Source organism: Chenopodium quinoa, unplaced genomic scaffold, assembly GCF_001683475.1.
Source record: "Chenopodium quinoa cultivar QQ74 unplaced genomic scaffold, ASM168347v1, whole genome shotgun sequence".
Lineage (NCBI taxonomy): Eukaryota > Viridiplantae > Streptophyta > Magnoliopsida > Caryophyllales > Amaranthaceae > Chenopodium > Chenopodium quinoa.
In genome coordinates this window covers 621,321-635,000 of record NW_018744718.1, presented here as the reverse complement: position 1 = coordinate 635,000, position 13,680 = coordinate 621,321, and positions in this window count along the sequence as shown.

Sequence of the window (13,680 nt, the reverse complement as noted above, 5' to 3'; positions counted from 1 at the left end):
TTCACCAACTCATCATCCTCCACTAAGGCCGCCTCCCTAAACTTTTTATAAATATCACTCGTATAAAACTTTCTTGTTCTTGTAAACCATAAAAATTCAAACCTGCAATATATAATTAAAGAGAAAGAAAAATATACGGGAACAATTATTTTATTGATAATTTGTGGGTTACAACTCTCATAGATCTCTTGATTCCTCTCTCCAAAGGGCTAGGTTTTGATATTTGCTTATAGTACGGGGCCTTATCGGCATAATCCATACCATGTACCTACAATGTTTGGTAGTAGGGAGGAGATGGGGTCTTTGTGACTTATTCCATCTGAGCCTCCTTTAATCCCTAGATTCAACCCTCTTTATATAGAGAGTCGTAGAGTAAAAGATAATAATCTATGAGATTTTGAAGATAAACATCTTATAATTTTTGATATTATCTCCTTATTTACATATATCTGACACCTAATAATTAACAAAATTTCGGTGTCAACAGTTCTTACCACCAAAATCAATGAAATTAACATACCAAAAATAGTTGCTGCTGTGATTATAAAAAATGCTAAACGGAAACACTCTTCCCCAACACAATTTAACTCTTCCCCTTCTAATCTGGGTCGGCCCAATGAATTCATCTGCTTTGTGGCTTCCTTATCATATAAATGGCCCGTTATCATCACATTAAGAATGTAAGCTCCTATTGTGCTTGCAACTGACCAAAATACAAATTTTTCCCTAGACTCTAATATATGCAGCTTCCCCTACACCCCCCTTTCTATACTACGTCGTTTTATCTAGTAGCACTTTTTGTATTATTTTTTTTTTCCTTTCCTTCTTTGCTTTCAATTCAAACAAGAATATAAACATTTTTACAAACCTCATTTGCTTCATTTTCTCTCTCTTCTTTTTCACTGATATCATTTTCTCTCTCTTGTTTTTTCTTTTTATTATAGTTTTTTAAATTTCTCTCTCTTCTTTCATGGAGATCAATGTAAATAATTCGTACTTTTAATGATAATCAGTCAATCGATTTTGATAATGCTTTGTTTTATGATTGTAATTGTATGATTATAATGTTTTGATTTCATAGTTTTTGTTGTATTGATTTTAATTTTGATAATGCTCTGGTTTTGGTATTATTGTTGTTGTTATAAGTTGATTAATAATTTAGGTTGTATTGTTCTTCTAATTCGATTGTTTTTTTTGTTTTTGTATTTTTTTTATTGTAATGTTATTATTTGAGTGTTGTTTTTTTTATAGACTTCATTTTCTCTCTCATTTCTTTCACCAATTTCATTTTCTCTCTCCTCTTTTTCACCAATTTCATTTTCTCTCTCTTGGTTTTTTTTTTGATTTATTGTTTTTCAATTTTCTCTCTCTTCTTTCATGGAGTTCAATATAAGTAATTCTTACTTTTAATGATAATTAGTCAATTGTTTTGATAATGCTTTGTTTTACAATTGTAATTGGATGATTATAATGATCTGATTTCATAGTTTTTGTTGTATTGACTTTAATTTTGATAATGCTTTGGTTTTGTTATTGTTGTTATTAGTTGATTAATAATTTAGTTTGTATTGTTCATCTAATTCGGGTTTTTTTTTTTGTATTTTTGATTGTTGTTTATTCCAGTTTTGTGCGTTTCGTATGAGTATATATTGTTGTTTTAATTTTGCTATTCGATTATTTTTACCAATTTTGTGCGTCGTAAAAAAATAATCTTAGTTAAAATAATGATCACTTCTGTAACAGTAAATTTTCATTTATATTTAATGTATTTTTTATGTATTAAAATACTTGTATATGTTTATTGTAGTTGTATTTGAATACTTATGTTGTACATGTGAATTTCAATTATTTTCATTGTTTTATAAATGCTCATATACATTTTAACTAGTGAATATATTTTATATTTGTTCTGTTGTAATAATGTTCATTTATGTAATTATAAATGTTCATTTATATATATACTTGTGTTTATGGAATTATATGTTGTACATGTGACTTTTTTTTAATGATTATCACTATTTTGTAGTTTCAGAAATAATGTTCAGTTATATGACGATAGATGATCATTTATGTTTTACATTTGGTAATTCAACTGTAATTGACCAAATGCATCATTATAATTGAACATTATTGCTAATGTAATTTATTACATGTTACATTATTGCAGTGGGAAAAAAGGATATTATTATTTTTGAAAAAGCAAGTAAGTCTGAGTTAGTGGGGAACGAAACAATTTAAAACTGCTGATGAAGTTTATGAAATGTGTTCAAATTCCAATTATATGGTCAAGCAAATAATCAAGTTGCTACTAGTGTTCAAAAGATCGAGTGCTCAACTTCCTCCCATTATCTTCCAAAAATGTAAATATTCCTATAAATGCTCAAATGGCTCTAATATTTATAAGAATATCTTTAACCTTTTGTTATTAGGATCTTGCTAACGAGCGCCCCGGGGCGTTACATAAGGTTAAATTATATTGGTTGAAATAGTATTAAGTTAGGAATTCATGACAAAATCATGCGTCGTTCGGTGCAATTAATGTTAATTTTACTCTAATATTTGCACTTTAATTCTCTTATCTAACGCCCCGGGGGCGCTCATTAGCTTTTGCCTTGTTATTAAGTATTATTCTTCTTATTGAATATTAATTTTTTTTAAAATCTTCTATAAGTGAATATTTTAGTATTTGTAATTGAGCATTTAGTTTTTAAAAATGATCATTAAGTTTTTGTAAAGAATCATTTAGCTTTTGTGAATGATCAAAATTGATTAACATAATACTTTACATAAAATCCGCAATTTTCATATAAAATTGTAAGAATTATTCTATAAACAAATAATATCTACTCCGTATCAAACTTTAAACGTATAAAATTAAATAGTTAATCACATAGAGTAATTCTGTTAACAAATAATATCTACGAAGTATAAGTTTTATCAACCAGCTATGGACATATATCTATCCATAAGTGAACATATTATATTATGCCTTTGCAAATCTTCTTGATGTTATTCTATTATTCTTAGACTCATGGTTTTTCTTCAGTAGCATTAGTTGAGCAGTGTATTGCAATTTGCATCCCCAACCTTGTGATTTAGCCTACATGTTAATGAAAATGAATTGTTATTAAAATAAACAGTACATTAAGTGTTATATAATTGAACATTACGTGCTACAAAATTGAACACTAAATACTATAACTTGTTTATTAAATTTTACTTAAAATGTTAGCTTTAAAGGCACAAACATTATGTGCTACAAAATTGAACACTAAATATTATTTTGCCAAATCGTTTATTTTTATCACATTGGTGTATCGTTTAAAAATACTTTTAGTAAAAAAAAATGATCACTTGTGTAATAGTAAATGTTCATTTATGTTTAATGTATGTTTCTGTAGTAAACTATAGGTTTATTGTAGTCGTATACGAAAATATATGTTGTACATGTAAATTTGAATGATTTTCATTCTTTTAAAGATGCTCATGTAAATTTTAACTAGTGAACATATTTTAATATTTATTCCCTCAAAAAAAATAGTTTAACATTTGTTATTCTGTTTTGTTGTAATAATGTCCAATTATGCAATTATAAATGTTCATTTATATATACACTTGTGTTTATGGAATTATAAGTTGTACATGCAACTTTTAATGATTATCACTGTTTTGTAGTTTCATTAATAATGTTCAGTTATGTAACTATAGATGATCATATATATTTTTACATATGGTAATTTTACTGTAATTGATCAAATGCATTATTGTAATTGACCATTATTGCTACTGTATTTGTTCATTTATTACATTTTTAATTATTGCAGTGGGAATAGAGGATGCTGTTATTTTTGAAGAAGCAAGTCACTTTGATTTTCGAAGGAAACAATTTCCTTCGGTAGATGATGCTTATGAAATATATAATGAGTATGCTTTTATGAAAGGTTTGGGATCAGAGTTAGGAGGAGTAAGAGGCGAAAGGATGGCTCATTTTTTATGAAAGGATTTATTTGTTCTAATAAGGGGTTATAAAGATAATAAGTGTAGAAATATTAGATCCTATGAGTGACTTGATACAAGAACTAAATGTTTAACTTTTGTACAGTTTCCTATTGATCGTTAAGGTGTGTTTATGAACATATTCTAATAAAGTTAGTGAATGATGGTTCAAAGTCGTAAAAAAATATTAGTATTATATATATACTATTTAAATGTTTGCTTTTGAACGATGTGATTTGTAATAATACTTTGGGAAACAAAAAGTTTATATCCTTCTTATTAAAATCAAATAGAAATTGTATATCACCAAAAATTAAACTTTTGAATATTAAATATACAATTCAATTCTACACATATTGATGTTGCGCGAATCCATGCATTCTTGATTTCCTTATTTTTGTCGTCTGATCTTTCTTTTTTTTTCCTTGCTAAATATCCACGATTCTTTGTTTAACTGATCGACAAAAACAAGATTTTTTTAGTTAGATTTGAGCAAGAATAAGTGTTGAAATGAACCAATTTTCATATGAATATGAAAATATAACAATTGAAATGATCGATATGGAAATGAACATATATTAATATATAAATGAACATATATATTTGTAGAATTGATCATCTATTAATATGGAATGAACAACTATTAATACAATAATGAACATATTTACATAATTGAATATGAAAATGTACATCTATTAATATATAAATGAACATGCATTAGTTTAAAAATGCCTATGAAAGATATCAATCGATGAACATGAAATATATACGTAAATAACACTTGAAGCTATCAATATGTGATTTATCATACATCCATCTGAAAAAAGACAGATGTTGAAACTCAAAATTTAACCGAGCATGAAATATTTGAAGAAGATGACCAAAATATAAATATTTATCAAAATTCTAGTAATCGTATATTAATATGTGAAAACCATATACTTTTATGCGATTGAACATCTACCAAAATACAACCGAATATTCATCTAAAATCACTTTCCACTCCAAACTATGAAAAAGAATGACATTTATATATACAATGACTATGTAGTAATAATTTTCCACTCCAAACTATGAAAAAAAATTAACATTAATACAATGACTGTTGTGATATATAAATGTAGTAATATATTTATATTAATCATCTATTAACATGTGAATGATTGTATACTAGTATATAAATGAACATTTATTGAAACGGAAATGAACATTCAGTAAAAAAGAAACGCTACAAACTAATTCAATTAATGTTTACTTTTCTCCAGATTCTTTGATGTTCTTTTCTGAAACTATTTCCTTCAACTGCCAAAAAAAAAAAGAGAATACTTCATAGTTCATACCCAAAAATGAAAAGCTACTTGTTCAGATTACTAGTTTTTAAACGAAAATTAGTAAAAATTACTAAGATGCAATAGTTCATAATCTTTTTCTATGTTTTATACTTCGATGATGATCCTGTAACACAATTGCAACAAAAAATTACTAAAACTAGGGTTCGTTTGGGGAAGGGGAAGGGGTGTTACTGTAACACAAATGCATTAGTTACTGTAAAAGTGAGTATTTGGGGAAGGGGTGTTAAACGATGAGTTTAGGGAGGGGTGTAGGCTAAGATGCCTAGACTAGAGTCTAGCCATATATAATCCGTACAAAGTTGAGTAATATTTAAGTCCAAACAACTCTGAAATTATACCGTAAAGCAAAGGCCATTGGGCCCCAAAGGTAAACCCAATAATCACAGATGCAATGTAAAGCCCATTACGAACGTTGAACGCAATTAGAAGGTGCCCAACACAAGAGAGTAGGAGCCCAACACTTCTTGCTTCTTCTTCCATTGCCTAAACTCCTCTTTGACCACAATGAAAATGGGTAAAAGGAGCAAAATGACTACCGCCACACCACTTGCTATGAACTCGCTTCGTTTGAAGGTTAGCTGCTTTTGAAGTATGATCATGATCATAAGAAAACCAGCAAGGCCAAGGGAGATATAGAGAATCTCATAGAACAATTTGACTTCATTTTTTTGTCTAACAACTTTCATATATCGGATGGTGCGTACGTAGGAATACTAGTGAAATCGCAGCTGGTAGCCAACCGATGAGGAGGATTAGAGCTTTGGAGTTATGACCACCATACAATGCAAAGTAGAGTTGCGTTATTATAGCACCACTTAGACCAACAAAGCCCTTTAGCAAGCCTAAGACTACTCCTCGACTCTCGGGGAAGTTCTTCACGCATGTTACAAGTGCACCGGTATTTGCAAATGATTGAGAATTTCCACCTACATATCAAAACACAACATTTTCGAGTTATTAATTATTGATCCTCCATTACAATAACTTTGATAGAAAACAATCCACACAAATGATATTGTGTTTATAAAACTTCTTCCGTTCTTCAATACTTGCACCATTTGGAGTTTTAGGACTTTCACACTGTTCATAAATTTTATTTGTCCAAATGGTAAAATATAATTTTGCATTCTTGTTAAATTTGTCTTGATATGATGTATACTATCTCCGTTCTCTTATGTTTAAATCAATTACCGTGAATATAAGAAAATATTGAAAAATAGGTAATATTAAGGGTATTTCGATTTTTACCACCTTCAAATAACCAAATAATTGAATTTACCACCTCCAAAAAAAAAAGATTTACTTTACCACCTCATAAAAAAATTAAACATCAGTTTTACCACCAATCACCTCCAACTAACGGATTTCGTCCGAAAATCCGTTAGTGGGGCCTACCTTGCACACGTGTCGCCATATTATTGGTTAAGTTTTAAAAAAATAAATCAAAAAAAAAAAAATAAAAATAAAAAATCCCCATCAAGCAACCGATGGTTGCTGCCACCGTCGGGACCCCCACCGCCGGACCGGCTACAACCAGCCCCACCATCTAACCGTTACAACCAGCCCCCACCACCTAACCGCTACCAGCCACCGTCGGGACCCACAGCCACCACACCGATTTCGACCTCAAAACCCTAGCCACCACCTAACAGCTACGACCAACCCCACCACCTAACCGCTACCACCGCACCGCACACCACAGCCGCGCCGATTTCGACCCCCTTTCCACCAATTTCCGACCTCAAAACCCTAGTCAACACCTAATAGCTACGACCAACCCACCACCTAACCGCTACCACCGCACCGCACACCACAGCCGCGCCGATTTCGACCCCCTTTCCACCAATTTCCGACCTCAAAACCCTAGTCAACACCTAATAGCTACGACCAACCCACCACCTAATCGCTACCACCGCACCGCACACCACAGCCGCACCGATTTCTACCCCTTTCCACCAATTTCCGACCTCAAAACCCTAGCCACCACCTAACAGCTACGACCAACCCCACCACCATCCAAACCCAGACCAGAAACAACCGCCACCCAGACGCGAAACCACCCCGACTCAAAACCACCACCACCCACCAGAAACCACGCCAGCCAGACGCGAAACCATCGCGACTCGAAACCACCACCACCCAGACGCGAAACCCACACGAAATTCCGACCAACCGAGGTAGTTGATTTCGTTGCTGGTTGGTTGACATGGAAGATCGGGGAAGATGAAGAAGAAACGTCAAAAATGTGGGCCCTACTAACGGATTCATGGACGGAATCTGGTAGTTGGTGGTAAAATCGATTTTTTGGAAATTTTGGTGGTGGTAAAGTAAATCTTTTTTTTTTGGAGGTGGTAAATTTAATTATTTGGTTATTTGAAGGTGGTAAAAATCAAAATACCCTAATATTAATCCCAAATTTCGGTTATTTAATTGTTGTCTTTTAATCCTAATTTTATAGGTTTTTTTTTCTTTTATTATATTATGATCGGTCAACAAAAGTCAATGACCTATTATAACAGATTACTTGACACGTGTCAAGCCTAAATATTTTCATAAACAAGTCCAAATACAATAAAAATAGATTGTGGTGAAGTGTTTTTTTTAAACAATAATGAATATAAGTCTCTAATTAAGTTTCTATCAATCCTAATTCTTTTCAACGCTTACACATTAAAAATTCAAACTCAGTACCCCTTTGTTTTAGAGTAGTAGTATAATTATAAACCTTAGCTTTACCAAGATCTTAAGTTGGTTAGGTTTATCTAAATCAAGAATAAAACATATGAACATCATGTGTACATTAATGTAAATAGGAAAATAGCCCTTTGATATAAACACCTAAAGAGTGTTAAATAATTTTGAGAATTTAGACAAAATGACAAGATAATTAATTAATTTACTTAGGCAAAGGTGTTGTAAATTAATTAAGTAAGAATATTAAAGCAAAATGAACAAAAGAACAATGGTGAAAAGAGCAGCTTTCGGTTTGTAAAGCTGTGTAATTGCAGACCTCACCTCCGCCCGGACTGCCGCCCGATTTGGGTGTTACTCGCCCGATCGGACGCGAGGGTGGGTCTGGTAGTCATCTCAGCCGCCCGATCGGGCGCGAGAACGATGATCAAATTCGCTATTTTTCTGCCCGATCGGGCTACCACCGCCCGATCGGGCCCGAGAGCAACCATCATTCGTCACTCCGGTCTTCCCGATCGGGCGACAGCAGCCCGATCGGGCGCGTGTTTCTGGGTTGATTCTTGAATTAAATTGTGACGGTTTCCTTGAAGATCAATGGCAGTTATTAGTGTCCGTTGAGGTTAATTTTGCTTGGAATATAAATATGTTCTTGTGAACATATGTGTCAGTAACTTTTGAGAAAGGAAAAACTTGTCTCCTATTCTTCTTTCTTGAAATACAATTGCAAGATTAAATTATTCATTATCATATTTTACCAAATTTTGTTTTACATTTGACCACAAATATACTACACACTATTGTGGTTGTCTTCGTTGTATCTCCTGATAATTTCGTGATACCCGGTGTGTTTAATCAGGGTCGAAATATTACTTTGGGAAACTGATTTTGTTCAGGCCTCGAAGTGAAATTTGTTCAAGTTCGTTGCGATTTTTGTGACCCGGTAATATTTTTTCCAAAAATCCAAAGTAAAAATTTCAGCAAAAATGGCATCGGTGAAAGAATTGATGTTGAAAATTCAAAAGTTGGACAAATTTGAAGGAGTTGATTTCCGAAGATGGCAGAAGAAGATGCATTTCTTCTTGACTACAGTTGGGGTGGCATATGTTCTTGCTACTCCGAAACCCGAGGAGAAGGAGGGGGAAACTATGGATGAAGTGAGGAAGCGCAACAAGTGGGAGAATGACAATTACATTTGTTGTGGCCATATACTCAATGGTATGCCTAATGAACTCTTTGATATCTATCAGTTTATTGATTCTGCTAAGTCTCTATGGGATGATTTAGAGGCTAAATATATGGCTGAAGATGCTTCTAGCAAAAAGTTTCTTGTTAGTAGATTTAATAATTATAAAATTATTGATAGTAGGCCTATTATGGAACAATTTCATGAGATACAAAGAATGTTAGGAAGTCTTAGACAACATAACATAATTCTTGATGAGACCTTTATAGTGTCATCAATTATAGACAAGTTTCCTTCCTCTTGGAAAGATTTTAGGAATGGTTTAAAGCATAGAAAGGATGATGTAAACCTTGAAGGTTTGGCTACTCATATCCGGATTGAGGAAGAAATCCGGGTACAAGAGGGTAATAAGGATGCAAATCCTAGTTCCACTACGGTAAATGTAGTGGAGGGTGCCAAGCCAAATGAGAGGAAGAGAGGTAATGACTCAAACAAAAATAAGGGCAAGAAGCCTAAGTTTAGCGGTGATGGTTCTAAGTCACGTGCTTGTTGGGTTTGTGGAAAACCCGGACACTTCAAGAAAGATTGCACAATCTGGAAGAAAAAATTGAGCAAGAATAAGGCTCAAGGAGGGGATGGCAATGCTAGCCAATCCCAAGACAAACAAGGCTGATTGTTCGTGGTATATTGATTCGGGAGCATCGAGGCACGTGTGCAAGGATAGATCATTGTTCAAGACCTTCTTGGAGGTTGATGATGGAGAAATTCTCTATATGGGCAATGACTCTACAGCTAAGGTGCTTGGCAAAGGACAAGTGGAGCTAGTCTTTAGTTCGGGAAAGTCTCTTATTTTAAGAGATGTATTGTATTCTCCCGAACTTAGGAGGAATCTTGTATCTGGTGCGATCTTGAATCGATTAGGTTTTAAGATGGTGTTTGAGTCAGATAAATTTATTTTGTCTAAAGGAGGTCATTTTGTAGGACTTGGTTATTTGTGTAATGGTATGTTTAAGTTAATTATTTGTAATACTTTGAGTGATGTTGTGTATGTTGTTAATGACAATTCTTCTCTATGGCATTTGCGACTTGGTCATGTTAATTATAAAAAGTTATATTTTATGTCTAAGCATGATTTGATACCCATGTTTGATCCAAGAATAGAGAAGTGTAAGACATGCATGCTAACCAAAATCACAAGAAAACCATTTCCTAAAGTTGTTGAGAAAAATACCTCATTGCTTGATTTAGTGCATAGTGACTTGTGCGATTTTCACAACACACCTTCTTTAGGGAATAAAAAATATTTGGTAACTTTTATTGATGACTATTCAAGGTTTTGTTACATTTATTTGTTATTCTCTAAAGATGAAGCCCTTGACAAATTTAAAATATACAAAAATGAAGTAGAATTGCAAACCAATGGAAAAATTAAAAAGCTAAGAACTGATAAAGGAGGTGAATACTATGACCCAAGTTATTTTCAATCTTTAGTTTTAGTACATGAAACTACCGCGGCATATACACCACAACAAAATGGTGTAGCGGAAAGGAAGAATAGGACACTAGAAGAAATGGTAAATTCTATGCTGTCATATTCAGGTTAAAGTGATGGTTTTTGGGGTGAAGCCGTTTTAACGGCTTGTTACGTGTTAAATCGTGTTCCCATGAAAGGGAAAGATATTACCCCATATGAGCTATGGTACAAAAGGAAACCAAACTTGAGTCATCTCAAAGTTTGGGGTTGTAGGGCAATTGTAAAAGTGCCGGAACCTAAACGCAAAAAGTTAGGTGAAAGAGGAGTTGAATGCATTTTTATAAGATATGCGGATCATAGCAAATCCTATAGGTTCTATGTTATAGAAAAAATGACTTTTGGTCGGTTCACACCACCATTGAGTCAAGGGATGCATTGTTTGATGAAAATAGATTTTCTTCAATTTATAGACCAAAAGATATAACTCCAAATACCAATGCTCAAAGTTTTGATCAAGATTTTATTGATTAAGAAGTGGATGACCAAACTCATTTAGAGGAGGCATCTACATCATTATCACAGCCTAGGAGAAGTAAGAGGCCAAGGAAAGAAAAATCTTTTGGCCCGGATTTTCATGTGTACTTGGTTGAAGGATCAAGGGATGAAGTTTCACTACAACATCCATACATTTTTAATGTGGAAGATGATCCTTTAACATATGAAGAGGCTATGAAGTCTTGGGATGCTCCATTTTGGAAGGAAGCAATTAATGATGAGATGGAATCCATCATGGGAAATAACACTTGGGTTTTAGCCAATTTACCGCCTAATTTTAAACCAATAGGGTGCAAGTGGATCTTCGAAAAGAAATTGAGGATTGATGGAACTGTTGAAAAGTTCAAGGCCCGGTTAGTGGCACAAGGTTTTACGCAAAAACCTGGTATTGATTATTTTGATACATATGCACCGGTAGCTAGAATCTCAACTATTAGATTGTTAATTGCACTTGCGGCAATTAAGAATCTAGTGATCCATCAAATGGATGTCAATACTGCTTTCTTGAATGGAGATTTGGAAGAAGAGGTCTATATGCGACAACCGGAAGGGTTTGTTGTGGAAGGCCAAGAGACAAAGGTTTGCAAATTGATTAAATCACTGTATGGGCTAAAACAAGCACCTAAGCAATGGCATCAAAAGTTTGATGAGGTTGTGTTGTCTAATGGATTTAAGTTGAATAATTCTGACAAATGTGTGTATAGCAAATTTGATGACAACGGTCAAGGTGTCATAATTTGTTTATATGTAGAAGACGTGTTGATCTTTGGAACGGATTTGTCACAAGTTGAAATGACAAAATCTTTCCTTAGTTCTCAATTTTCCATGAAAGACATGGGAGAAGCGGATGTCATCTTGGGCATAAAAATAAAGAGAGAACAAGGGAAGTTGATCTTGTCACAATCTCATTACATTGAGAAAGTGCTCAAGAAGTTTAATGTTAGTGAAAGTTCGGTCTTTCTTTATTCAACACCTATGGATCCTAGTATAAAGTTGGTACCTAATGAAGGTAATGCAGTTTCACAACTGGAATATGCTAGAGTTATAGGATGTTTGATTTATGCCATGACAAGTACTAGGCCAGATATCGCTTATGCGGTTGGTCAATTGAGCAGGTTCACTAGTAATCCTAGTATGCTCCATTGGCAAGCGATTCGTCGTTTGTTGAAGTACTTGAAGAAAACCATGGATTATGGTTTGTGCTATAGTGGATACCCTTCGGTTGTTGAAGGCTATTCGGATGCAAGTTGGATCTCAAATAGAGATCATTCATCCACAAGTGGATGGGTATTCCTATATGGGGGAGGTGCCATTTCATGGGCATCTAAGAAGCAAACTTGCATTGCTGATTCTACAATGACATCGGAATTTATTGCATTACATTCCACTGGTAAAGAAGCAGAATGGTTAAGGGATTTAATGCATGAGATACCTTTGTTGCAAAAGCCAATATCGCCAATTGTGATACATTCCGATAATAATGCTACTTTGGCTAAGGCATATAGCCAAGTGTATAATGGTAAGTCAAGGCATATTGGAGTGCGGCATAGCTATATCCAAGGGCTTATCAAGAATAGTGTGATCACTATTGATTATGTTCGAACGAATTTCAATCTAGCCGATTGTTTCACCAAGGCATTGGCTAGAGACATGAATAAAAGGATGGAAATCAACCTGGGATTGGAGCCCTAGTTAATTACCAATGAGAGAGTCTTAACTTAACGCCCAATAAGACGTTGGGTCTTAAGTTCAATAAGATTAACTTTCTCATTTGGTAATTGGGAACTTGTTTAATCATCCAAGGTAAAGTTCCGGTTTACTATGATGAAAAGAGGTTGTTTAAACTTAATAGAATTCCTGATTAAGTGCTTTTTCATAGGAGCATGTTGGAAGTCTACCTAAATAAGTACGAAGTTTAGCCGCTTCAAGAAGCTATTTGGGCATAGTTTTGAAGTACTTATGAAAAGATAGGGACACATGGCTTTACGTGTCAAGTATAAATGTAATCAAGTAATTTATTTTGTGTGTGTAATATCTTCATGAATTCAATATGTATTGCTTTTGGTTCAATCGTTTACGACAACGAATGGATACGGATTCTTGGAATGTATATTGCACTAAGTGGGAGTTCAAGTCTTTGTACACTTTCATTTATGCACAAAATTGTTTTTTATGATAATGATTGTTTGTGCAATGTGTCTAGTTTAATTCTCAAAATGGGGGAGGATTGTTAAATAATTTTGAGAATTTAGACAAAATGACAAGATAATTAATTAATTTACTTAGGCAAAGGTGTTGTAAATTAATTAAGTAAGAATATTAAAGCAAAATGAACAAAAGAACAATGGTGAAAAGAGCAGCTTTCGGTTTGTAAAGCTGTGTAATTGCAGACCTCACCTCCGCCCGGACTGCCGCCCGATTTGGGTGTT